At 44.1% G+C, this 27,185-nt stretch overlaps 1 protein-coding gene across 12 annotated transcripts in view; it reads left to right on the top strand.

Annotated features, from left to right (window-relative positions):
- Positions 1-27,185, top strand: part of MBNL3 (muscleblind like splicing regulator 3) — a 115,075-nt gene that overhangs the window by 51,644 nt on the left and 36,246 nt on the right. Inside the window, exon 1 of one of the 12 annotated variants that reach the window (XM_083723028.1) lies at positions 20,498-20,622. The exons of the other annotated variants lie outside the window; for them this stretch is intronic. The gene's annotated coding sequence lies outside the window, so the exon portion shown is untranslated. Of the gene's footprint in view, positions 1-20,497; positions 20,623-27,185 lie in introns of those variants that run through there. 12 annotated transcript variants of the gene reach the window in all.

The raw sequence follows: 27,185 nt of genomic DNA, 5'->3' as shown, positions 1-27,185 counted from the left end.
CCTCCTAAAAAGTAAGGGGATATGTCTGTGCATCTTATGAAGCGAATGCTAAGCAGAGGAGGGACGGACGGGAGCTCCTCCGCGGCTTGCTTTAAAGCAGCAAAGCAGGACAGGAGCCGCTTACACCAGTGTAAAGCAAGCACAGTGGGGCCCGTGTAATCCCTCCGCCCCCGCACTCGGCCGCCCCCTTGAGACAGGCTTGTGCACGCCACCCCCTTGGGACGACGCTCACATGGGCGACGTTCCACGGCCCCACAGGCGACATGCCGCCACGCAAGACCCTCCCTCCGCCACTGGTCTTGCCGGGACAGTAGTGCCTTCCTTTGCAGAAGTGTGAAATTTGAAGGGCAGCTGTGGTTTGGTCCTTGCGTTGTGTACAAAGGTGTGGATTAGGTAGGTTTGACTTTAAATGGGAATTGAATCAGATTTCTTCCTCATTCCTCCCTCATATGAAACCCCCACAGCTCTCTGCAATGAACAAAAAAGAAGAAAATGGGAAGCCATGACACATACTTAATTATATTAAGTTTCCTGCTTGGCAGGGGGTTGGACTCGATGGCCCTTGTGGTCTCTTCCAACTCTATGATTCTATATTAATTAGTCAGGATGAATTATAATATAATGGCATAATTTAGATCTTGCACACCAGTATTCAAAGCGGCTTACAACAAAATCTCTATAAAGTTGCAGCGCAAAATTTTTATAAAAAGAGAAAAGCAATTCTGTTTCAAGCAAGAGTTCTAAACCAAATTGCATTTTAAGTTTGAGCTAAAATTGAGTCAATAGCAGAATGAAACAATCAGACGTTAGAAGGTAAATGTCAAGAGTTAAGAACATAGGGAGAAAGCCTGGTGGAATAGGGTCAACCAGCTTTCTCTGGGAAGCCTGCAATCTGGCCCTGGGTGCAACAGCACCCACCCAACCACCCACACCGGTGATTCCCAGGTATTTAGAAGGATACTTCCTCTGGCAGTGAAGGCAGAACGTCGGCATGGTGGCCAACCGGATGCCTCTGTGGGAAGTTCTAAAGCAGGGCACTCTGTCCACCTGCAATCCCCAGTGACTGGCATTCAGACTGGCATTGTGCCTCTGGCTGTGGAGGAGAAGCAGAGCCATTGTGGCTAGAACTCTTTGCACAACCTTCTCTTTCATGAATTTGTCCAATCCTCTTTTAAAGCCACCCAACTTGGTGGCCATCGCTGCCTCCTGTGGCAGGGAGTTCCACAGTTTAACTCTGCGCTGCACAAAGGACTTCTTTCTGTCTGCCCTGACTCTTCCAACATTCAGCTTCATTGGACATCCCTTTATAGCCACAGTTCACAGCTTCTCATTATTCATAAAGCACCTTATATGTAGCTAGCTCTATATAAATGGTAATTAAAATTAATTGTAATGATTCGACTCAACAAGCTGAGAAGACGCAGTCCTACACACTAATCAGATTCTCCAGTGGCAATTTTTATCTAGCCAAAATGGCATCCCCTGCAAAGAAGAGTTTTGGGGGAGCCCCAAGGTTGCAGAAGTTGAAAAAAATATTTGGGGGGGGGACCCACCACCATCACTCAAAAAACAACAACATACAGGCTGATGAGGACTGAACATGCTGGGTGGACACTTAATGCTGAGTATATGTTTGGGGTGGGGTGAGGGGAGTAGGAATGGAATGGAGTATCCGCCAGGATGGTATGGCTGGTCCGCTCCCTAAACAGGAGCACCCCACTGCAAAATTTTGTTGCAGGTCCTGCGTATTCAGTTCAATTAGTTGTATGACACTGCTTTTCCCTTAGGGCAGCATCATGATAAAATAAAAAAAGCAGCCTCCTACACATATGAAACACCCAAAGAATGTATCAGTGAAATGGAACATGCATTAAAAACAATGCAATAATAACCCAAGGAAAAGCATGAATCTAAAATATAATGTGAAATTGTTAGCAAGCTGCCTGGGGGCAGATGGGAGTTGTAGTTTGGCACATGGACAGCTGTTCCCCACCCCCAACAGGTTCCCCACCCCTGCTCTAAAAGAAATCTCAGGCAGAGAAGGAGCTCAGCCTATGTCTAGAGGGCATTCCAGAACTGCAGAACCAGTAAAACTTTGCCTCTTGTGCTAATTCTCCTGAATGTGCAAGAGTTTTCCAATCTGTGTGTCGTGACACACTAGTGTGTTGGTTGCGATGTGTGGGTGTGTCGTGCGAATGCTCCCCATACTCCTCCCAGGGCTGGAAAGGGGTTAGTTTAACCTCCGGTTTGCTAGTAAAACTGAATAATTGTGTCACGAAATGATGCATATCTAAAAAGTATGTCGCCAACATGGAAAGTTTGGAAAACTCTGACATAGAGACTGAGGCTTCCCTAGGTAGACTTGACACTCAGGCAGGTCTGTATTTGGGACCAGTAGGGGGGACTCCATGCCTTGTTGAAATGGGTAGTAGATTTTGCCTCTTGTCAGAAATAGTTTTACTGCTGCTTTGTTTGTGTTCTTGATTCTTTCGTGCTTGGTTCTGAAAGCACAGGAACTGAAAGCTAATTTCCAAATCCTTGAACAATATTAACCCATGCTGTTGTTATTTAGATAGAAAGGGTTTTATCTGTGTGTTTATGTATGTGGTCCCCCCCCCTTTTTTCTGCACTGTCCTTGAATGCTTTGAGCTCTGGCCAGCAGCATGAGCACAAATATTTTGGATAAGCAACGGGGTGAGCTCCCGTTACTCGGTCCCAGCTTCTGCCAACCTAGCAGTTCGAAAGCACACCAGTGCAAGTAGATAAATAGGTACCGCTCTGGCGGGAAGGTAAACGGTGTTTCCGTGCGCTGCTCTGGTTCTCCAGAAGCGGCTTAGTCATGCTGGCCACATGACCCGGAAGCTGTACGCCAGCTCCCTCGGCCAATAAAGCAAGATGAGCGCCGCAACCCCAGAGTTGACCACGACTGGACCTAACGGTCAGGGGTCCCTTTACCTATTAATATGTTTACATTGTTTACATTGATTTTTATGACATTTGCTCAGTAGCTAAATATTTTGTGCAACAATTTAGCTTGAGCCCTGTACTGGTATGCTTCCAACAAAGCTGCTAAACTAGTTTTTGATCGCTGGACATGTTGATTTTCTCCTGCAGATTTCTGACTTTGGAACTGAGTAACTTGACTTGCAAAGCAGAGGCTGATGCAGTCTGCTTCCCAAAGGGCTTTGTGGTCCTTCCTTTTTCCTCCGATAAATTTGGAGTCTGTTTGCATTCTGACCTGTAATCCTTTGAGGGTGGGGGGAACCCTATGAATGGGAGAGGTGCAAAGTACCTTGTGGCCAGGTACAAAGCACAAACTTTCTTCCCACTGACAAAGACAACTGGTTACACTTTCTTGGCTTACTCAGAACTCAATTGGCAAAGGGGAAAAGTGGTGGCAAAGATGGCATCGCAGCCTGTCATTTCGTGTTACATCCTGGTAGAACTGTGTAATTAAGGTAACTGAACTGACAGTAATCCTTAAAACCTCACATGGAAAATCATAAGAAAATACCAGTCATTTGCACAGGAGCAACCTGTGGCATCCAGTTTTCAAAGAATGCAGACTTGCAAGCTGAGCCTTTCGAAAATATTTTGGTGAGCAAGGTGCACTTTAAAAAAAAGGATGGAGCTGCATCTATCTAGACAAGCATGTAGTTATTTAAAATACACCTGTGAACTTACAATTCTCCCCACCCTTCATCCCCAAATGGTATTCAAGCTGGCTTACAAATATCTTTAAATGAAAGATCCATCAAACACCAGTAAAGAGCAAGAGAATTTTTTTATTTTTAAAAAAATCGTCCAGAGCTCTGATTTGCAGTCCTTGAAAATAGTTTGGAAATATAATTTGGTTTAAGAACACAGCAGTTAGACCTAGGTCCATGGAACATAATCACACTAGGCTAAAAAGAAAAGCAAGCAGTTTTTAATTACCATTGAGAAAAATACATTTAAAGTGATGTAGAAAAAAGAAAAAGAAAAGGGAAAATAGGAAAGCATAACATGGGATAAGCTGCTTTGGCCATATGAATTGTTAATGAGAATATACCTGGCTGCCAGTGATGATGAAGCCGGCCAAATATTTTTGATTTATTTTTCACCCTAACGCCATCACTTGTCAGCTTAGATAAGCACCCAGAGTGCAAATTGTTAATCCATTGTTTTTAATCCATTGTTGTATGAGAGGCAAGGACTCTTCCTTCCAGAGCTGAAGTAACATGTGTTTGGCTGACCTTTGGTGCACATGTGACCCCATTGTTCCATTGCCTGGTGGTGAATTTCAAATAATTGGGGGGAGGGGGAGGGTGTAGTTCTTCAAAGCAGATACTCTTCAAAACGAAGTGAAGTTGCCAGGACTAAATTTCCAGGTCCTTATGTTAATTTACAAAGCCCAGAACATCTTAGGTCAAGGGTGCTGCAGAGATTGCCCAAACTCCTATATCCCAGCTCCATCACGGAGATCTTTTGCAGGAGCATCGCTGATTGTCCTCCAAGTTGGTGAGCCTCACTTGCTAATGACACAGAATGCAGCCCATTAGGGTCCTCTGCCCACTCCTGGGGAAAACTCTGCCGCTAGAGGTTAGGCAAGCACTTTCTCCTTCAACCTTTAAAAGCCTGCTGAAAGCTTTCCTATGCGGCGAGGCTCATTTGGGCAATTAAGAACATGTCTTTCCATAATGGTTTATTTATGCTCTTTTATTACATATAGTTATTGTTGTAAGCTGCTTTTATTTTTTATGATTGTTGTTGTTTAGTCGTTTAGTCGTGTCCTACTCTTCATGACCCCATGGACCAGAGCACGCCAGGCACTCCTGTCTTCCACTGCCTCCCGCAGTTTGGTCAAACTCATGCTGGTAGCTTCGAGAACACTGTCCCACCATCTTGTCCTCTGTCGTCCCCTTCTCCTTGTGCCCTCCATCTTTCCCAGCATCAGGGTCTTTTCCAGGGAGTCTTCTCTTCTCATGAGGTGGCCAAAGGATTGGAGCCTCAGCTTCAGGATCTGTCCTTCCAGTGAGCACTCATGGCTGATACCCTTCAGAATGGATAGGTTTGATCTTCTTGCAGTCCATGGGACTCTCAAGAGTCTCCTCCAGCACCATAATTCAAAAGCATCCATTCTTCTTTGTGGTCCAGCTCCCACTTCCATACATCACTACTGGGAAAACCATGGCTTTAACTATATGGACCTTTGTTGGCAAGGTGATGTCTCTGCTTTTTAAGATACTGTCTAGATTTGTCATCGCTTTTTTCCCAAGAGGCAGGCGTCTTTTAATTTCATGACGGCTGTCACCATCTGCAGAGATCATGGAACCCAAGAAAGTAAAATCTCTCACTGCCTCCATTTCTTCCCCTTCTATTTGCCAAGAGGTTTTATGATACAGTGGTATATAAATATTTTTTTAAGAAATAATAAGCACCAATATTTAACCCTCAAAAGGGACGTTCATCATCACACCAGTCTCAAGAGCAACTGCATAGGCTTCTGGGCCATTTCTAGACCCTATTAAAGGTGCGGCGGAGGGTTGCTTGTTTTAATTTATTTTTATGAGTTTTCAAATTATTATGGAACTGCCAAGACAAGTCAGCAATAACAAAAATTCAGCAATACCTCCAATTAAAGGCAAGGCATACAAAACCTGAGCATATTAAATACTAACACTAAAATCATGGCAACCATATTTCTGTAGACTGCACAGGAGAGATGCCTGTAAATCTGAAACTAAACTATACGAAATAAAATCCCAGCATGAAGAATATAAATGATCAGGCTCTTCCTGCCACCTTAGAGACCCTAATTTATGTTTTATTTCTTCTGTAGTAACTAAATTCCAGAGACTTTCCAGCGGTTCTCAACCAGTGAGTCTCCAGATGTTGTTGGACTACAGCTCCCATCATCCCTGAGCTCTGGCCTTGCTAGCTAGGGGTGATGGGAGTTGTAGTTCAACAACATCTGGGGACCCACAGGTTGAGAAACGCTGCTTTATACCATAAGGATGATGTTGTTGTTAGATTTATATACCACTCTTCATCAAAAGATCTCAGGGCGGTTCACAAGATAAAAACATGAGATAAAAGCGCAAATAAATAAAACATAAAAAAGAATACCCCCCCAACCAAACACAGAAACACATTTAAATGGCAGTAGAATATGAATCAGCCAAAGGCCTGTGTGAAGGGGAAGGTTTTCTCCTGGTGCCTATAGATATACAAGGGAGGCGTCGGACAAATATCCCTAGGGAGAGTATTCCACCAACGGGGAGCCACTGCAGAAAAGGCCCGTTCTGTTACATACCTCCCTGGCCCAGCCAGCTGTCCCCTCCCTGCTGATTTTTATCAGCCAAGAGGGGCAAGGGTCCAGAGCGCATGCAAGTGGTCACCCTGACCAATCCAGGCACCTTGTCCACATCCTCAAGGCTTGCCAACTGAAACTCATCCAACACAGCAGGACTAGACAATGCTCTGGACACCCCATGAGAGTTACCTGATAGTACAGATTTCTTAACGATTTCTACTGTGGTTCTAGAGAGAGCTTGGCAGGTTTTTGGCGAAATGTCCTCATGGCATCCGTCCACATATTTAGTAGGGATAACTGGGGAGAAACCTGAATATGTGTTGTAATAACCCTTGATATCTCTTTACGAATTTCATTCCAGAATAACACCCCATGTGGGCATTCATGCTTGAAATGGAAAAAGCCCCTCTCTTCCCACAACAGTTTGATGATGCACTGGAAGTAATGCGAGATAATTTGAGTAGGTGTACAATGCTGCTGGTGTAGAATTTTTAAGTAGAATTTTAAGAACTGATTTTTAAAGAACATTTTCTCACATGCAAAGACGCTGAATGTATGACTTAGAATCCAACGTGTTTTCCAGCCTCCATCCGCTGTGCAAATATTGCAATGCCCAAAAGGTCATCCTGTTCCGCTAACATGAGGCCTCTACCTCCACAACCTAGATTTAGGACAGTTTGTTCGAAACCAGCTACGGATCTAGTAGCATGTGTTTGCAAACTTCAATCTGCCAATAAATGTTTGAACTGATTAACCTGTAACTAATTAAACCCAGCACTTCAAGGCAAGTGCTGCTTTTAATCTTTAATTTCCCAACTACTAAAATCAGCCTGAGGCCTTTCTTGGGTTCACTTTGAAGGTGAGGCAGCAGGTGGCCTCTCCTTCCCTGGAGATTTTTAAGCAGAGGTTGAATGGCCACCTGTCATGGATGATCTAGCTGAGATTCCTGCCTTGCAGGGGGTTGGAATCGATGATCCCTGGGGGTCTCTTCCAACTCTATGATAGGCAGACATAATTGACTTTCTTAGAGTGATACCTTTTGCCTCCAGATCCCTTGAGCAGTGGTTTTAAATTCTGTGGGTTGCCTTTATTTCCAGCCTATGTTCTTTGCATATCTGCTGCAGGCTGTTAGCACTGGGGGTGGGAGAGACTGTTCTTGCGATCTAAGAAGGGGAAATTACCATAGCACTGAGCTTGCAGCTGCATGAATATTTCAGGAGTTCTCCACAGTTACACATGGCCTTGCATGGTCTGCACGTAGCATGCATGTTGTGGTCCTCTCTCTCTATTCTTGCTTCAGTAGCCTTGCCTAGGACTGGGTTGGGTCTTGGGTGGAAGGGGAAACTGAAGCCCAGTCTGTTCGCTGTGATTGCCCTTGTTCTGTCTGAGCACCTGAGAAACCACCAAGGCTGGAGACGACTGTTAAATTCTTTGGCAGTCTCTGCCACTCACGCCTTGTTCAAACTGAGTGGTCTCAGAACTGGGACCTGTCAGACAGTGCATGCCAGGGCCCTGCAGGATCAGGCCTGCAAACAACCGGATGGAAGATGCATGTGTAATGCAGGTCAGGCCAGAGTCAAGGATGAAAGCTGCAGAGATAGGTGGATGCAGGTACAGGGTTATCATAGAATTGAAGAGGTGGAGGGGACTCCAAGGGTCATCTATTCCAACCCCCTGCAAGGGCAGAATCTCAGCTGAAGCTAAGTTGTTGTTCCTGAGTCAAGGTCAGGCATGTTGCCCAGTTCCAAAACATGCCAGAGCAAGGCAAGGAGGAATCCTCCATTTGGCAAGTTGCCTACTCTGAGGAGCCAAACCTGAAGCAACACTTTATATCAGATTGCAGAGAGGAACCCATCGGTGCTAGAAATTAATCAGGCGATTTTGCTACTGGCATGGGTCCAAAGTGCGACTGCATGGAGATTTCTGGGCGCCAGGTTGGCGACCACAATCTAAGAACCTCTGCCTTAGTCGATAGTTAATACCATGCCCACTGTGTTTGCTTCTCCTTCTTGCATGCTGGGACAAGTGAACAAGCGATAGTCAATAAATGTAGTCGAGATCATAGAATTGTAGCATTGAGAGGGATCCCGACCGTCATTTAGTCCAACCCCCTGGCAAATAGGCATTCTGTTGTAGCGACCTAACCTAGGTTTAAGGTGCCATTTGGCATCTAGCTTACCTATCTGAGTTTCTAACACTGCCCTCCATACGTTTCTGGACTTCTTGTTTGAGGACTACTGAAACTGTTGAACTTGGGCAAAGCAAGCTGTCCTTATTGACTTCTCAGATGTACTGCAATGTGTAATCTGATGTGCTTGCCACACCAGCCCGAGATCAGTATCAGAGGCACCAACTTGGCACTGCTCAGAAAGTGGGCAGTGATGTGCTGAGATTAATGTGCAAGCCAATCGTCACGTGAGCAATGGGCGTTGGGGGCTGTAAAAGTGTTCATGTGAGCTTTGGGTTTCAGGGCAATCTTCTGTTCCTGGTTGTGACAGATGCCTGGCTATGGCAGAAGGACAGGCTTGGCTTCTAAACTGCATGCACAGAATGTTTCATTTACGGCTCTCCAGCAGAAGATTTCAGACTACCTTGGTTTGAGGCACTCGATGTGGGGCACAGAAGTGGTTGAATGGCATTGGAAGGTGTGAAATAGGACGGCTGGCAGGGTATAGTAAGCTGTCGTGCATATATAGGTATAGATATGGATACACACCTGGTCAGACTATTCCAGGGTGGATTTGATTTAAATCAAATTGATTTAAAACACAAGTCAGTAAGACTTGATTTAAATCTCTTTTCTTTTTCTTTTTTTTTACAGAAAGACTCATTCTTGCTGGTATAATCTTAATATATAGGGGTTGGACTCGATGGCCCTTGTGGTCTCTTCCAACTCTATGATTCTATTATTCTAATATTTACAACCAGATGAAGGTTTCGTTTTTGGAATAATAAATTTTCAGAGTAGTTTTTACAGTTATATCAAAAATTACTGATTTGGTTATACTATTAGAAATACATAGACAGATAATTATGAAATTATTGTGATGTTTAATAAGTTAACTGTTTATATTTGGACAACTTTTCTGCTGTACTTTATTGGAAAGAGAAAAACAATCATTTCCTTAATAAGAATTTAAACAATTTATTTAACTAAAGCAATAACATCATAGCATATGTATCCATGTTTGTTAACTGATGTGATTAAACTTAAAAAGAAAAAAAAAGAACTAAGACTGAGTTATAGCACACATGAAAACTTTAAAACAAATCCTTATTATAATGTAACCTAAATAGAAAACTATCTTTAGAAAGATTTTCCCTCCAAAAGCATTTTATTTTAAAAATCCAATCTAATTTTTTTTTTTAATCTGATTTAAATTTTTTAAAAATCTGATTTTAAAAAATCATGGATTTTTATCCACCCTGGTCTATTCATCCATCCAGCCCATCTCTAGGTGTTGCTGATCAACAGCTCCCATCATCTCTTCCCATTGGGCATGCTTTCCTGGCCTGATGGGAGAGGCAGTTCATCAAGACCTGGAAAGCCAAAGGCTCCCCACTCCTGGTCTCCCTCTAGACGGCATCCTTTGATTGGCTGCATCTGCCCAGAGTTCTCAGACAAGAGGTTTCGCCGCTCACCTGCTACTGGAGTTGCCAGGATTGGACCCTGTGTGCAAAGCATGCGGATAGGTGCGCAGGAAGCTGCCTTATACTGACTCAGACTATCAAAGCATCTAGTTTGGTAGTGTCTACTCTGACTGGCAGCAGCGCTCCGGGGTTTCAGGCAGGTAGTCTCTCTCAGCTCTACCTGGAGTTCCTCTCAGTGGGGGTTGAACCTGGGACCTTCTGCCTACAAGCAGATGCTCTGTGACTAAGCGATGGCCCTTTCCTGCTCTACCTCTGGCCTGTGAACCCACTGCTGCAGAAGAGCGTTTGAATTTCCTCTAGGCTATGAGCCGTGCAAATGAGCCCTGCACTGGAATGTTGCAGTGCAGAGTGGCCCTATTCAGTTTTCCAATTGGTCAGCAATGCTGTCCTTCAGCATTGCTTCCTTCCCTCCCACCCAGGTTTCCATCTCTCTCTCCAAGCCCTTCCCTAATGTCCTTCGCTGCTACATAGCTGCTGAGCATGCTTCGTCCTCCCTGCACTGGCTCCAGGAGTGGTCCCCTTGGGGTTCTTTTATTAGATGTTTTCAATTCCACAAATTGCAAAGCTCTGGCAGGCTTGCTATCACATCCATCTTTTGCGCGCCAGTTGCCATGTTGACTGTAGAAGCGTTGGCGCTCACTCCCAAAAAGTGAAAGAGGGAATCACAAAGCCACCTTCTCTTTAGGTCAGATCCACGGTCATCTTCCCCAGCTGGTAGCTGTTCCCTGCAGAAACTTAGGTATATAAGCTAGGTGCCAAATGGCTCCTTAAACCAGGGTTACAGTCACCAGAATGGAATTGCCATTTTGAGGCCGGACGGCTCGAAAGTCTTGTTTTTCAATACAACTTTTGCATTCCTGAAATTCATTCTGATTGTGCAGATAAAATATGAGAGATAGAAATCTACCGAACTGGGTATTTGTGTGTGAAAACAATCCACTTCCAATTACCCCCAGGCATGCACCTCCAGATGGTGGAAACTTCAGGAGCCATCCTGGCACCTGGGCAACTTCACTTGGTCGCAAGTGGCCAATAGCCAGGTGTGAAATGCAGCTGGTGAATTTTTAACGCGGGTTCCCCAAGACCTCAAGCGGAGGTCATTCCTCTCATCTCAGTCTTAATTCTGCCAAATAGTGAACCTGAGACCTTCTGCATGCAAAGCACCTGTTCTACCCTGAGCTGCAGCCCCACCCCAAACAGTTCCCATACCTGAGTTTTCCTTCTCTGCTGGTTGTACAGAGTCCAGTGAATACTTGTTCTCCCATTGCCCAGTCTCTGGGATGATGCTTCGCCCACCAATCTGACAGTGCTTAAAAGGGCTGGATCCCCACCCTGTTCAGTGATACACGTCTCTAAAGCTTTTGAGTTCAGATAAATTCAAAGGCATCTTCATTTCTGTTGAGGAATATTTGAGTTTGTCACCCTGAGCCCAGCTCCATGAGATTGCAAATGTAGCTTCTGGTGGTTTACTTCTGCCTCAGAACTGCTGTATCTTGGCCCCCTTCCCTCTCAGTTAGCTTGTTGTTGTTTAAATAGCACCATCTGTGTGGTGGAAGATTCAGGGCAGATAAAAGAAAGTCCTTCGCACATCACATAGCTAAACTGTGGAACTCCCTCCCACAGGAGGCAGTGAGGGCCACCCACCTGGATGGCTTTCAAAGAGGATTCAGCAAATTCATGACCATCAGTGTCCAGTAGCCACGATGACTGTGCTTTGGGTAATGGACAGGCCTGGCAGGTGCCTACCTCAAAAGAGGCTTGCAATTTAAAATAGATGCATAAGAAATAGGGGCATGGGGAAAATGTGTGATCATTTCAATTTTATGGACTTTGGTTTAGTCACAGTAAGCTAGCCCTTGCCCACCTGGTGCCCTCCACATGTTTTGGACTACAACACCCATCAGCACAAGCCAGCACAGCCATGCTAGACTGGACAGTGTGGGTCTACAGTGTGGGATGTGCAAGTGTGTGTGTCAAGGGCGGCCTGCTGTATAAAGGCAAAATTTGCACCCATTGCTCTGCCCATTTTTTCCTGCAGCCCCAAGAAGGCAATGTGGGATGGAAAATGCTCTCCACCCTTCAGGCTGAGCTTTGACTCCAGCTCTTTTTCATCTTAGAGACGCTGCAAGTCTCTCTTCCTTTCTCTCCTTTTCCTTTTCATTCCTCCCCCACCCCCACCCCCACCTTAAAATCAGAGAGGTATAAAACATTCAACTGCTGCCTGCCTTGCTTCGCTGCCCACCATGAAATCCCCTCTGAAACTGGCACGCGTCCTGGTGCAAGCTGATGGGCACTTTCTGCGAAGCCCCCACCCAGTTCACAAGGGGTTAATGGCAGGCTTTAAAAGTAGCAAGCAAGCCTCCCTTTCTGAGCACCAGGCACCTGCTTGCTTATAGCGTATATCACTGGACCCTGAGAGCTTCCCTTTGGCAAAAGTAGCCCTTGCTTGGCAAGCCTGCCGTGCCTGCCTGGCGATGCTTCTCCTTCACCATTCACTAGTCTGACCTCTTCCACACCACCAAAACAGAAGAAACGCATCACTGAAAAGAAGATTGGCTTTACATAATATTTGTATACGCTAATTTATGCTCATAGGCCGATTTAGAAATTATTGCTGTAGCTAGAAATGCAATCCCATCTCTCCACGGTGGGGAAGATGGTGACCACATGACTTCTGTGCCTTCTCAGTCAGCTGACCAGAGGCTCACTGCTGATGGAGCAGTTTTCAGTGCTATTGGCTGCTTTTCCACCTTAAGAGTTATTTATCTTGAAACCAGACTTAGAGTAGACAGCACTTCAGACAGATCAGATGTGAGGAACAGTTGGCCCTTCAAGTGTTGGCTGAACTACGACTCCCAACATCCCTGATGCGTCGCCCATGCTCGCTGAGGGCTTATGGGATTTGTACTTCAAGAACATCAGGGGACATCAGGTCCCCCACTTCTGAGAAAGAGGACTCCTTCAAATAGAGGACTCTCCTCTGTAGCATAGGCCACATGACCAGACATGTGTGCTAATTTATCTGGGTGAAATAGCCAATGCAGTTGTTTTGGATAGATGGCATTGGGCATTCATTGAAGGTGACTTAAATTGATTTATTCAGCAGGCTCTTCGGCTGAAGGCTGCAGCCTTCTTTGCACAGTATCTTTCATAGTGAAGGCCAGCAGGCTTAGGCAATTAGCCATCTGTCTGGACCACCCTTTTGTGGCCTCTCAGATGTTGCTGGACTCTCCATCCCTTCAGCCCCAGAGATCATGGCCAGGGATGATGAGCACTTGGAGTCTAGCATAATCTAAAAGGCCAGAGTTTTCCCACCTTTGCTCCACACTGACGTCAAACCCATTCTCTTGAGGGCTGATCCTGTGGGAACGTTTATATAATTTAGCAGAGTTTAAACGATCCCCTGTTTGAGTTTATGCAGCGACAAGCAGGTTGCTAACTCGTTTGAGTCCTATCAATAATTATACCTTCCTGGTTGATAATCCCTTTCTATCCCTCTTAAAGAAACTACTTTACTATCAGATTCATTCAGGTTTACAGAGTTGTTCCTGAAGGCAGGCTTAAGTTACATAACAGATAAACTATATACTAGATAGCAGTGAGTCATGAGAAGACTGCATCCGAGTAGTTACCGGTTACCACTCCTTGCAGCAGCCGACCAGCTGACAAAACTGCCTGCACACAGAGGCAGTCAGTCCTCTCAGAATGTTGGACTTGACTGACAGCTTTATATTCCACAGATCCAAGGATGGAGGTAGTCATCCATGTCCAAGGCAAAGGTATTTACCCATTTGGAGGGAATCCCAAGGTACTCAGAAGTACAGAAGGCAATGAAGTTGTGGGGCAGCGGGGGGGGGGGGGACTCTATAGAACAGCCCAATGAGAAATAAACATGATTATTGGCCTCAGAAGGCCAGCAGGCTGGCTGGGTGGGATTGTCACAGAGCAGGGTTTCCCAAACTGCTGGGTTCATTGACTCCTTGACAAACTTACAGAGTCAACATTGACTCCCCCACCCCCACCCCAAATTCTTAGAAATGTAAATGAGCTAGTCAAGAATTATTGACATATAATCAACATTTTTAAATCATCCATCACCAGAAATCATGCAACACAACAATAATTAGCAAACAAACAAAGAATGCTGTTGTATTGCAGAACTAGCGTATTAAATGCAGGGGTACTTCACTGGCCAGGGAGGTGAACTTTGTGCATGCTCATGGGCTTTATTTCTAAGGCTCATATGTACCTGCAGTAGTGCACAGACCATAGGTTTAAGAATGCTGATCCAGATACATCGAAACTTGGGATAGTAATTGCAAGAACCCATAGCCTGGCTGGTTTCAAGCCAGTGACATGGCTGTGGGGGCTCTTGAGATGTGCCAGTAAATGTAAGAAATTCTTAAAACAGGGCTTGGAAAATTCCATCCTGGGAAACAATGGAAATGAAATTTGATGATTTGCCAAATTAGGCAATAGTGTATGCTAGGGAAAATGTCAAAACTATTTCTGAAATTCACCAGCAGCCTCCTAAAAAATTAGGAATGGCTGGTGAATGTCAACATTCACTGAGTTTGTGACATTGGACACAACAAACAATTCTATGTCTGTTTCACTTTCAAAACACATAAAAAATTGTCCAGTAGCACCTTAGAGACCAACTAGGTAAGTTTGTTTTTGGTATAAGCTTTTGTGTGCATCCACACTTCTTCAGATACTTGTTTCACTTTCAGTTATCTTATTTTTTTCTTGACTTGTCTGGAGTCCTGATGAATGCATAGATTTGTACATGACTGACTAGATAAATCATTTGAATTTGGGAGCATTTTGTTTTCTTTTATGTCTGTCCTAGCAGATTGTCATTTGTTACCAAATGCTATTTCTACTCCCCCCACCACTTTGATTTGGTGGGAAAATTCCCCAAACAAAACACTTTTTTGCATAGTGTTTTGGATATTTTTTGGAATGGAACTGGAATGGAAACGAGCATCTGGTATGCCTCGAGAAGTAAATTAGCAATGCAATTGAAGGCTCCTGTGAGCCCAACCACATAGAAGGGGGTTCCCGTTGCATCTCTGAATGATTTCCTGCTCTGGTTCATCTCCTTCCATTCAGCCTTCTCTGTAGCCGTGTCACATCAGTCACTCCAGACATAGAAATCTGGCAGAACTACCTGCCCTCAAAGGAGGCTGTTAGTTACATCCCTGTGTGGGTCTCCATTCTGTTCCCAGAAGCACAAGAATGCGGCACCACCATAGACAACGTAGTTCTTAACACTTATGTTTGGAGGGTGTGTGGATGAATTCTAAAATTAAAGCTCAGCTGAATTTATTTCCAAGTCGCCATTGTGAGGCATCCCAGGGTATCCTTTGAGACAGATGAGTACTTTCTGTTGATAGGCTGTGATTGCAATGTATGCCTTTTCCACTGTGGGGTTGTTAGAGGTGGGTTCGGGGTGACTTTTAAGAGACAAGCAGAAATGTTTCTGGTTGGTACACACACAGACGTTTTTGTCTTGTTTTGTTCACAATTCTGTTTTGGATTTTAATCCATTATGTTAAACTACTCAGACAGTTACCAGCGTTTTGATGCTTTTAGGTTTAATATACGTTACACCCTGCTTTTATTTTGGGTGGGTGGGAACAAAATAAACTAGTTTTTAAAAATGTATAAAACTAATTTCTGCTGACAATTTGCCACCCTGGAATAAGCTGAATGTCCAGACAAACTTTTCTGATCATAGGTGTAAGTGGCATTTTTTTTATAATAATAAAAACTACTGGAATATGCTTTGTGTAAAAACTGGCCCCTAGTTTGAACCAATTCAGAGATTTCAGTGCAGGGAACAAAATTGTCCTACGTCTCTGAGCCCCACAGGGAATGAAGAGGCTGCAGAAGCTCCGGCAAGTGCAATCAAGGTTTAACTGAAAATCCGCTTGCATCTCAATAGAATAGAATAGAATAGAATAGAATAGAATAGAATAGAATAGAATCATAGAGTTGGAAGAGACCACAAGGGCCATCGAGTCCAACCCCCTGCCAAGCAGGAAACACCATCAGAGCACTCCTGACATATGGTTGTCAAGCCTCTGCTTAAAGACCTCCAAAGAAGGAGACTCCACCACACTCCTTGGCAGCAAATTCCACTGTCAAACAGCTCTTACTGTCAGGAAGTTCTTCCTAATGATTAGGTGGAATCTTCTTTCTTGTAGTTTGGATCCATTGCTCCGTGTCCGCTTCTCTGGAGCAGCAGAAAACAACCTTTCTCCCTCCTCTATGTGACCTCCTTTTATATATTTGAACATGGCTATCATATCACCCCTTAACCTCCTCTTCTCCAGGCTAAACATGCCCAGCTCCCTTAGCCGTTCCTCATAAGGCATCGTTTCCAGGCCTTTGACCATTTTGGTTGCCCACCTCTGGACACGTTCCAGTTTGTCAGTGTCCTTCTTGAACTGTGGTGCCCAGAACTGGACACAGTACTCCAGGTGAGGTCTGACCAGAGCAGAATACAGTGGCACTATTACTTCCCTTGATCTAGATGCTATACTCCTATTGATGCAGCCCAGAATTGCATTGGCTTTTTTAGCTGCCGCGTCACACTGTTGGCTCATGTCAAGTTTGTGGTCAACCAAGACTCCTCGATCCTTTTCACATGTACTGCTCTCAAGCCAGCTGTCACCCATTTTGTAGTTGTGCCTCTCATTTTTTTTGCCCAAGTGCAATACTTTACATTTCTCCCTGTTAAAATTCATCTTGTTTGTTTTGGCCCAGTTCTCTAATCTGTCAAGGTCGTTTTGAAGTGTGATCCTGTCCTCCGGGGTGTTAGCCACCCCTCCCAATTTGGTGTCATCTGCAAATTTGATCAGGGTGCCCTTGCGTCCATCATCCAAGTCGTTGATAAAGATGTTGAATAAGACCAGGCCCAAGACAGAACCCTGTGGCACCCCACTAGTCACTCTTCTCCAGGATGAAGAGGAACCATTGATGAGCACCCTTTGGGTTTGGTCAGTCAGCCAGTTACAAATCCACTAAGTGGTAGCATAGTCAAGACCCCATTTTACCAGCTTCTTTACAAGAATATCATGGGGCACCTTGTCAAATGCCTTGCTGAAATCAAGGTAGGCTACATCCACTGCGTTCCCTTCATCTACCAGGCTTGTAATTCTGTCAAAAAACGAGATCAGGTTAGTCTGACATGACTTATTTTTCAGAAATCCATGCTGACTATTGGTGATCACAGCATTCCTTTCTAGGTGCTCACAGACTGTTTGCTTAATGATCTGCTCCAGAATCTTCCCTGGTATTGATGTCAGACTGACTGGGCGGTAATTATTTGGGTCCTCTCTTTTCCCCTTTTTGAAAATAGGGACAACATTTGCCCTCCTCCAGTCTGCCGGGACTTTGCCTGTTCTCCAGGAGTTCTCAAAGATGACTGCCAGTGGTTCTGAGATCACATCTGCCAGTTCTTTTAATACTCTTGGATGCAATTCATCTGGCCCTGGAGACTTGAATACATCTAGACTAGCCAAGTATTCTTGTACTATCTCCTTAGTTATTCTGGGCTGTGTTTCCTCTGCTGAAACATTTGCTCCAAATTCCATTGTTTTCTTTATCGGAGAAGACTGAGGCAAAGAAGGCATTGAGGAGTTCAGCCCTTTCTGTGTCCCCTGTTTGCATTTCACCATCTTCTCCTCTGAGTGACCCCACTGTTTCTTTGTTCTTCCTTTTGCTACGAACATACCCATAAAAGCCTTTTTTGTTGCTTTTAACCTCTCTAGCAAGCCTGAGTTCATTCTGTGCTTTAGCTTTTCTGACTTTATGTCTACACATGCTGGCTATTTGTTTGAATTCCTCTTTGGTGGTTTCCCCCCTTTTCCATTTTTTGTACACATCCTTTTTAAATCTTAACTCAATTAAAAGTTCTTTAGATAGCCACCCTGGCTTCTTTAGGCACCTTCCATGTTTCCGTCTCATTGGTATTGCCTGAAGTTGTGCTTTTACTATCTCCCTCTTAACAAACTCCCAGCCATCATGAACTCCCTTTCCTTTTAGTATAACTGTCCATGGGATCTCACCCAGCACTTCCCTAAGTTTTATGAAGTCGGCTTTCTTAAAGTCAAGAAATTGAGTCCTATTATGCTTGGCTTCTCCCTTCCGCTGTATAGTAAACTTCAGAAGAGCATGATCACTCGCGCCTAATGATCCTTCCACTTCTACCCCACTAACCAGGTCATCAACATTGGTTAGGACCAGATCTAAAATGGCTGTTCCTCTTGTTGCTTCTCCCACTTTCTGGACAATGAAGTTGTCTGCAAGGCCAGTGAGGAATCTGTTTGACCTTATGCTCTTGGCTGAGTTTGACATCCAACAAATATCCGGGTAATTGAAGTCCCCCATTACTACTATCTCCCTTCCTTTTGCATGCTTGGCCATCTGTTGCAGGAAGGCATCATCTATGTCCTCCGTTTGGCTTGGGGATCTATAGTAAACTCCCACAATGAGGTCCCTGTTATTCTTCTCTCCCTTAATTTTGACCCAAATGCTCTCACTTTGGCTTTGAGGTTCTAAATCTTGGCTCTCTTCACAGGTATACACATCTAACTTGTGACATTCGTGCTTTTTCCTATTTCTTCTAGCAGAAACAAAACCTGTCTTGCCCTGAGGGTACCCCTCAAGAAAACCGCGCCCCCTTGTTTCTACCTGCTCCACTGGCTGCTGGGCACCCGTCCCACTTTAGAAACTGAAATCCTAATTGCACCCTCCTGTTCATTAACTCCAAACGGCTTCCTCTCTTTTTGTTGCCCCTCTCAACTTTTCCCTCCACCCCGCCTGCAGCTTTGGCCTCCCTTGACCTCACCTTGGGAGCTCCTGTCACGAGAGATTGGCGAGCGTCTGTTTGCATTGTCCTCCCCGCCTGGGTTGGAAGATGCTGGAGTGATTTGTGCCTGCCCTCCCACTGCCAGGTCACAGCTTTGCACATTATCCCAGGAGCCAGCTTGGCTTGCAGCGTGGCAGGGACAGCCACACAGAGATTAGGCCTGTCAAGGACCGCAGAGCAGCGGTGTAAAAGGCCGGGGAGAATTACATGCGTCCTGACACATGCATGGATTTACCAAGATTCCCAGGGTTCAGGAAAAACGCTTCTCCTCTCTTGATGGGAATCACTCTTTAATCTCCCTCCGCCCCAGCTTTTCATGCAAATCCTCAAATTGTGCAGAATGTGTTAGCTTTAGAAGCAGGGGCAGCTAGTTGTTAGGGGTGAGTAAAAATCAATGATTTTTAAAAAATAAAATGAAATAAATTGGATTTTTAAAATTTAAATCAGATTTTTTTATTTAAATTGGATTTTTTAAATGAAATGCTTTTGGAGGAAAAATATTTCTAAAGATTTTCTCTTTAAGTTACATTCTAGTCCAAAGGCTATTCATCAGGAAATAAGGATTTGTTTAAAGTTTTTCATGTGTGCTAAAACTCTTAAGTTCTTTTTTAAAAAAATGTTTAAGCACATCAGTTAACAAACATGGATACATATGCTATAATGTTATTGTTTTAGTTAAATAAATTGTTTCAGTTGCTATGAAGGACATGGTATTTTTCTCCTTCCAATAAAGTACAGCAAAAAAATTATCCAAATATAGTTGACTTATTAAACCTCACAATAATTTCATAATTATCTGTCTATATGTTTTTAATAGTATAATCAATCAGTAATTTTTTATATAACTGTAAAAAATTATTTTTCCAAAAAGGAAACCTTCCTCCAGTTGTCAATATTAAGAGGATGCCAGGAAGGCTGAACCTTTCTGTAAAAGAAGGATTTAAATCAGGCCTAGGCAAACTCTGCCCTCCAGCTCCCATTATCCCTGACCACTGGTCCTGTTAGCTAGGGATGATGCGAGCTGTAGTCCCAAAACATCGGGAGGCCTGAGTTTTCCTATGCCTGATTTAAATCAAGTCTTACTAACTAGTGATTTAAATCGTGATTTAAATCCATTTGATTTTAATCAAATCCCCCCTGGGGGCCAGAGAGCCACATTTGCTCATGGCCTGTCCTTCAGGGGCATATGCACACAAAGGCACACGCTTCCTCCCTCATTGGATCTTTTCAGATCAATTGAGGGTGGGGAGGTTATCATTTCCTCTCTGCTCACTCATTAAAGCATGTTTTCCCAAACTTCTGTCTCCAGCTATTTTTGCATCACCCAGACCACTGGCCTTGCCAGCTAGGAATGATGGGAGTTGTAATCCAAAAACAGCTGGAGACCCAAGTTTGGGAAACACTGCATTAAAGAATCCATCCGGTGACCAGGGGGCAAGGAGGGTGGTTTACATCTGAGGGCTGGGCTGGGCAGAGAGGTTTAAATTTTTCTGCACTGTGCTGGCTTTAATTCTCCCACCCACCCATTCACTTTTTAACCATCTCTACCAAAATCAGTGTGGGTTATTTTGGGGGGACAGGGTGAGATTTGCTTAGGGGGCTAGATTGGGGCCCCCAACCAGCATAGAAGGTGGTTAGCCACTGGTGCTTAAAGAATCAACTCCATAACAGTATTTCAGAGCCTGAAACATAGCCCAGGCAAGATAAGGCAGCTGTGTGCCAGAGCCCAGGAGCCCAGGATTGAGATCGGGTGCCAGGAAGGTGGTGTGAAAGAGCTCGCATCTGCCTCTACAAGGTTTGTTTTCAGGATAGAATCCTGACATCTCCAACCCACCAAGGCAAAAGCAGCCCTCAGCCCGGTCAGTGGCTTTACAGAACCTCAGCACACATTCCCTCCTCCTGGGTCCCCGTCCCCAAGTCCCAAGGTCAAACTAGATGTGCCAGGCAGCACATGATGGTTCATGTGCATGCAGAAAGCTAATGTTAACAAGAAAAGGGTTTGCTATGCATGTCAAGGGATTGCATTGTCCTATTACTGCAGGGACTTACAAACACACAACCTGCTTTATAGGTGAATGGAGAAGCATGGCCAGCCGCTCGTTGTGTCCAGTTTGTGAACATGCTCGCCCAGCAAAATGATATTGAATCCATGCTGGTCTGCCATATAAGCTGGGTAGGCTGTGTTCTGGGTAGTGCAGGGCTGGTTTGGGGGATATTTGGCCATCATGCAGGAATGGGATGCAGAAAATGTGAAACAGCACTGCTTTTCTCTCTCTTCATTCTTCACTTGGTTAGAAACAGAGGAATAAAGTTGTGAAATCCCATGGGGCGGAGTGGCACATGCCAATTATTCCATTGGGGGACTACAATGAAAAATGTGGTATTATTATTAGGCTATTTATTTTTACCGTTAAAAGGTACCATATTTGTTTTCAGATGTTTTTATTCTTGCAGTTCCGTAGATTTTTTCCCCTTTTAAATGGGAGAATGCGAATCCAGGGATAATAATGTTTTTGCTTAACCTTGGTCAGTTAAGAGTGTGTTTTGTTTCTTTCAGTATAAGCATATACTGTATTTTTTGCTCTATAAGACTCAGTTTTTCCCTCCTAAAAAGTAAGGGGAAATGTGTGTGCGTCTTATGGAGCGAATTCAGGCTGTGCGGCTATCCCAGAAGCCAGAACAGCAAGAGGGATTGCTGCTTTCACTGCGCAGCGATCCCTCTTGCTGTTTTGGCTTCTGAGATTCAGAATATGTTTTTTCTTGTTTTCCTCCTCCAAAAACTAGGTGCGTCTTGCGGTCTGGTGCATCTTATAGAGCGAAAAATACGGTATATCTCCCTCCCACTCCCCAATACCCTTCTGTTTTTAGGAGCACATGTGAGAATAGGGCTTTCAGTTGAGGCCTGTTAATTTCGGGAGATAGCATGAGTTAAAATGCCAAAACATTTGCTTCTCTGAGGTAATAAATCTTTGCACAGAATGACAGAGGGCAGTTATAGAGAAGTGGAATGTTCAGCTTGAAGACTGAATCTGATCACTTACCAATGGGAAATAGAGAACTCTTTGTTCAAGAGTTGACCTGATTAGTCTAGTGCCTTCCTTTACACCATGAGAGCTAGTAGCTTTAAAAAAATTAAAATGGGAAAGTTGATAGCTTCCATGTTGGTACTTTGAGCTGTAAGAAATTCACAGAGGCATTCCTTCAGAACATTTCTGACAAAAAGCATCTTGAGAGGATAAGAAAGATTAGAACTGTTTGAGGGGTTCCAGTTAGTCTCCATAGATGTATGACTCCAAGAGACAAAACAGAATGAAGAATTGCAAAACAGGACAGTAGTTGTTGTTTAGTCATTTAGTCATGTCCGACTCTAAGAGGCTAATTTGGCAAGCAGTTTTCAGAGACCAAACACTGGCTACCTCTTCCATCAGGGTAGCAAACCATGGTCTAGACGGCTTAGATTTCACATAAATTTGATCGTCTTATGCAATACTCCTTACAAACAATTTTCTAGGGGAATTATTGGCCTATTCTTGTTCTAGGAATACTTTGGGGAGGGTGAGGAAAGGGGAGGTTAGCTGGTGGGTATTCAGAATTAACCTTCCAGCTTCTGAAGTCATGATTGCATTTTCTGTTAATCTGCTTCTTGGCATGGCGTGGAGAAAATGAAACACCATTATTAGATTTGAGAGCTTTGCATGGCAATGTTAAGCGTGGCAGAGGCATATTTCTGGGTCTCAAGGTCAGTCTGAGCACATCATGCAGACATTAGTCATGCTTGCTCTACACCTCCCGGCCAGTGCTTTTCCTGCAGGAGAAGTTGCTTGCCTGTTTAGCTGTGTTCTGATATCTAGACTTCCTCAATGAAATAGATTTATTTCTGGATGAAAAAGAGGCATGGGCTGGGCTTTGTGTTGTGGTTCAGGAAAGTTCATGGTTGTTTTTTTAGTCATAAGAACATAACAGCCCACTGGATCAGGCCAATAACCCTTCTGGTCCAGCATCCTGTTCTTACAGGGGCCAAACAGATGCCTGCGGGAAACAGCAGGCAGGAACAATCCCCCTTCCAGCCCCTGGCATTTAAAGCATTGCAGCCTCACAGCTGGATTGCCATGCTGGCTAGGAGCCATTAACAGCCCCCTCCTCCTCCTCCTCCTCCTCCTCCTCCATGATTTTTTCCAAGTTTGCGGCCATCACTGCCTCCCGTAAGATCAAGTCCCACAGTTTAACCTTGCACTGTGGGAAGGAGGACTTCCTTTTCCTGACCTTCCAACATTCAGCTTCCTTGGGTGTCCCTGAGTTCAGGTGGTATGAGAAGGAAGCAAACCCTTTTCTCTATGCATCTTGCTCCAGAATTAAGGGGTGCCTTGTTTGGGGGGCAAATGTAGAGGCAGTTTCATTGAATGTCTGCAAGTTCTAGTGTTCTAAGAGGAGAAAAAATCTTTCAAATTTCAGTCATGTTGCCTCTTACAGTTCTCTAAGCTAAAACGTCCCAAATGCTGCAACCTTTCTTCATAAGGGAATTGCTCTTATGAATCGCCCCCTGATCATTTTAGTTACTTTTCTGAATCTTTTCAAACTCTACCATATCCTTTTTGAGATGAGGCAACCAGAATGGTACGCTTTAAGCAAGACCTGTGCTCTGTACACATTGTTTGATGCGTAGCTGGCCCTATCTTTAGGCAGAGTGTTCCAGCTGCCTCAGGCGGCAAATACTTAGGAGCCCTAACTGTTCCCTCTGGGTAACCTAAGCTGGCTTGCTCTATGCCCTGGTGCCTTCAAGTAGGGTGGAGGGTTCTGTCCTGTTTGCCAGTGTTAAAGTACGATTCAGTTTCTGTTCTGGAATTGGGATGGGGACATCTTTTCCTTTGCTTGAGGAAACAAAATATATTGGGTTGACCCTGGCGGGGTTAGCTTTGTTCCTGGAGACAAGATAAAATAAGACAGCAGCTAACTTTGAGTGCTGCTAGCTGGCAAATAACTTGTAATCTGAACCATTGTGATGTTGTGGGTGGTAGGTGTTGCTTTGCAGCCATGAGGTCTAGTAACTTTCAAAAAAAAAAAAGAGTTGGAGGAGGTTTGTCAGTTAATAGGATTAGGCCTCACTTGAGAACAGCAGAATAATTACTGCAGCAAGATAAATTTAGAAAGAGGGCTCTAGTGGCAAGAGCAGTCCACTTACTTCATTGTGGGAGGGAACTCTTTCTTGCTCTCTCACATGCCTTAGGCCTCCTTTACCCAAGAAGCACAACAGAGTAGTATATGAACGGTATTGTTTTGAATGCTGCTGTTGTTATTATCAATTCCCTTGAGGTGGAAAACTTGCACCAAGGAGATGTTGACTTTCTCAATATGGAGGGTTTAAAAGGCAAAAACAGTGGGACAGCATTCAGAAATAGTATCCTCCACTTGCAGTCTGAATTGGTACAAGTCTACTCTTAAAAGCCTGGTCCATCTCATTCTGCCACAGACATTGGGAGGTTCATCTAAGTCCTTTATAGACCAGGAGGTCTCTGCCAGGATAACTACAGTATGTGAATTCTGCCTCTCTCTCTTTCCTTCTCTCTCCTTCAAACCCTTCCACATAACACACACACAGCTAGATTGCCATCTGAAAGGCAGCTCCCTGCGTTCTGTGAAGCCTTAAACACCTTTCAGTCATCCTCCCCAAATACTGGAGTTTCTACACAGTCATTCCCCTTGCTTCTCCCCCCTTCCTCCAATTTTCTGCCAATTCTTAATTGGGGCTGGGGGATAGGGTGAAAAGAGGACAGAGCTGCTGCACATTTAATTCACAACTATTAAAAGTGCAAGAGCCCTTGTCTGTTTTTTCACCAGGCCACCCAGCTTTTAACTGCCCCCTTCACTTGTCCAATGACAGCAGTTTGATGTGTACAACCAGCAAAATATTGTATTTTGCTTCTCTCCAAGAAAAGCTTCCCCTGCTCAGCAGATGTCTCTAAAAGATGCACACAGGGCAATCATCTCTTGCACAATCTAGAATTTGTATGTTTCTTACGGCAGATTTCTGTTGTTTGAGCTTATGTTCTGTGCACATGCTGATGATGCTCTATCCGCCTTGCAAATCTTCTAGAATTTTTCAAGCCTGGAAAAACCTTTGCTAGTCATTTGTGGCCTGTTTGTTTTGTTTGTTTGTTTTTTAAAAACTTCTATAAACAATTCCTGCCAGCTCATCTGGAAGTGATTTTTAACTCACACCAGGTGAGTAACTGTTTATAAGCCAGCATTATATATGGAGAAGAAAATTTCTGGAGCAAGTCACCTTCCTGTACCTTTTGTGATCTCAGGAAAGCGCTGGAAAATGTGTCCCACATTTCCTGGAATGGGCTGCTTATCCAGATTGAAACTAAATTGTCAGCTCATATGGGCTGTTATTTATAAATCCAGGAACTGTTTATGTTCATTAGGCTGTTGATTTTCTAAACTATGCAGCAACACAAACTGCCCTGTGTCATTGCTGCACTTGATTTTAATTTCCACACACACACCACCCCCTCCTTCCAAGTAAACTGAATCTCATTTCTTCCATTGGTAATACTACTTTGATGCAGACTTCTTCTTTTTTTATGTTTCTTCTCCAAATACAATGTGGATAATGGGTACAGCCCTAGAATGACTGAGAACTTAGTCCAATATTTTTTAAAAAGTTCCATACTGTATGTTTTATCCATTTCTGTGCTTGCGTCCTATACAGATTATTCATAATCATCAGAATGTATATAATGCTTTCTTCAAGTGCTCAAATCACTATGAGGTCCCATCTGCACTGTACATTTAAAGCATTCTCATCCCATTTTAAACAGCCATGGCTCCCCCTAAAGAATCCTGGGAACTGTGGTTTGTTAAGGGCCCTGAGAGTTGTTAGGAGGCCCCCTCCCCCTCACAGAATTTCAGTTCCCAGAGTTCCCTGGGCAAAGGGTTTGATGGTTAAGCCATTGCTTTCACTTACTATCCCCTCCCACACACAGCCACCAGGCCTGGGGCTGTGCCTACCGTCTAGTTCTGCGAGGTTCTGTCAGTTTCCCATTTCTCTAGTCTTCAGTTGGGGTCTCCTAATCTTTGCATTGCTTCCACGTTCATTTGTTTTTAAAGTCCTCGTGAAAATTCACCACCATCTCTGCTCAGATTTCTCAGATTTTTGTGTATAGTTTTGCCTGGTGTGCACATTTTCACAAGCAGTTTCCCTCTTATATTGTGTATTTGATTTCTATCCCTCTTCCTCCCAAAGTGGGCAAACAATAACATAGCAAATTAAAGCGGGAAAAGGCATACTGTACTTAAAATAAAATATTCAAAACAATTAAAACCATCTAAAAATACTTTTAAATAGTTTCTCAAATGCAGTTTATACTATATTTTATGTGTACATATGTGTGTGTTTATGAGCAGTTTACCCATATATCTTCAGTTTCGCCTTCATTATTTGGTTGGGTGAACTGCATCACTAAATTTTGAGACTAAGCCTACATACGCATAACTGGTGTAACCACATTTTGTGTTCCTTCCTTGTGCCTCCCTGTGTTCATTTTTAGATTGTAAGCACCTTTGGGCAGAGACCGGTATTCCAATAAAGCACATTGATAGTGGTATAACAGCAGAAACAAAAATGGTGGTGATATTTGGTTGTGCTGCAGAGTCCAGGACATACCCGCCCCCAGTGTATTTATCCCTGGGCTGCTTCTATCTCAAAAGGCATATTGAGAGCTGAGCCTACTCAAATTCCTAGGTTTAGAGCATGGCTGGAATCTCTGGGAATGAGATGGGGTAGTGTGCAGCAGCAGCAGCAGCAGCAACAACTGCTATTTGTAGTCATGAAGGTGGCACCTCAGCATTTATTCTCTGGGGCCTGAATGTTCTCTGCTTCCCCATCTGCACAGAGCAAACGAGCAAGCAGGCAGCCTGGCTCCTCTGTTTCATAGCGTTTTGCGCGCGCACACACCCGTCGAATGTAAGCAGAGAAAGGTCAGAGGCACTTGCATCCTCAGATGTCCTTGAGAGGGAGATTCAATCAGGCAGGGAAAGTTGTGGAATTGGATTACGAGATTTGCAATGAAAGTGTGGCACGTGGGTGGGGAGTGGATAGAGGAAGGATAACTGCACTTTCCTCCGTTATACTTGATAATTGCTGGGTGTCTAGAAGAAGTGCAAACTGAATCACAGCATTTTGCAAATGACACATGCCAGTGAAACATGCTGCACACATTTAGGCCACCCTGAGATATTCAGATGCAGGGCAGTATACAGATGTAATAAATAACAGCAACAGCAACAATTTCCCAGAGAACACAACTTCCCCTCTTCCCCACCCTAGATTGGGGTTTTTTATGCCTTTCTCCAGCC

The sequence above is a fragment of the Podarcis gaigeae genome (genome assembly GCF_964106915.1).
Source record: "Podarcis gaigeae genome assembly, chromosome: Z".
In the NCBI taxonomy this organism is placed as follows: domain Eukaryota; kingdom Metazoa; phylum Chordata; class Lepidosauria; order Squamata; family Lacertidae; genus Podarcis; species Podarcis gaigeae.
This window is presented reverse-complemented; position numbering and strand designations above follow the sequence as displayed.